Genomic DNA, 1,253 nt, shown 5'->3' with positions numbered 1-1,253 from the left:
AGCCATAGAAGTGGGTACGACATACTGAACCCAGCACCCCCTCACATGAACTACCCCAATTGTGAAGGCCCATTTGCCTGATTTGAATAACTGTACTAGGTTAATTAAATTAGTTTAACCTAATAAAATTGATTAGCAACATAATTAATTTCATTTATTTTGAAATTAATTTAAGAAAACCATAGTGTAAAGAATTTTATTCTAAGCTAAACTATATGTATTTTCTTGTATTTAATTAAATATAGAATTATAACCAACTAGATTCTTTCTGAAGCTTAATTTAAATTTTTCATTAAATATTCCTATTTAAGTTGAAATCTAGTTATCTCTAACTAATCAACTTAAATCTGAATATCTTTTGAATTTAAAATTTCAAAATTAAGTTGAGGAATTTTAGGAATGGGTTATTAAGATTCTTTAGATATTTTTTTTTTAAGTTGATATTTTTTCAAATATTAACTTAAAATGGAATATTTTCAAATTAAGTGGTTACAACTTAATTTTAATTTAATTAAATCTAATTTGAAAGATATTTAAGTTGATTTTTTAGATTCTTCTAAAACAACTTAAACTAGATATTTTTAAATTTGTTCCATTTTATTCGAATTTATTTTTCGAATTTAAATAATAATTGAAATTTAATTAAAGTTGATTTTTTATTTAAACCAACTTTAATTTGTAATTTTTCATTATTATAATACGGCATAAATGATTAAATAAAATACATATTTTAAAATAATGAGCTTTAATGAATAGACATTCGATCTCCATTGTTGGTTTTACATAGCGTTTGTTTTAGTGAGCAATCCTCCCTAATGGAGGAACGTTCATTAGCAAGTTCACACCGTTTAATCTCGAAAGATAAGTAGCTTTGTAAGTGTTTTATATGGTATAGATCACCCTAATGGTGGCGACCATATTTGACTTACAAAATATGAAACAATGGTGGAAGCTCATAAGATAGAATTGCCTTGACTCTCGCCTAAACGGGACAACGCTGAATTCCAATCTTGATCGAATAAAAGGTTGCTAGAATGATTATCATTTTAGATGAGTTGACAACTCTATTCAATGGATGATGCTTTGACTCTCGCCTAAACGGGACACTGTATCAGTTTGTTGAAAGCCTTGGAAAATAAACTATGTTAGATTTAGTATTTTTATAACATATGTGATTATTTGTTATTTTCTGAACATGTGTATGAATTTATGAACCAAAACCTTACTTCTGTTTTATTGATGTGTTGTAGTGC

Source organism: Cannabis sativa, chromosome 5 (genome assembly GCF_029168945.1).
Source record: "Cannabis sativa cultivar Pink pepper isolate KNU-18-1 chromosome 5, ASM2916894v1, whole genome shotgun sequence".
Lineage (NCBI taxonomy): Eukaryota > Viridiplantae > Streptophyta > Magnoliopsida > Rosales > Cannabaceae > Cannabis > Cannabis sativa.
Note: the sequence above shows the minus strand (reverse complement) of the source record.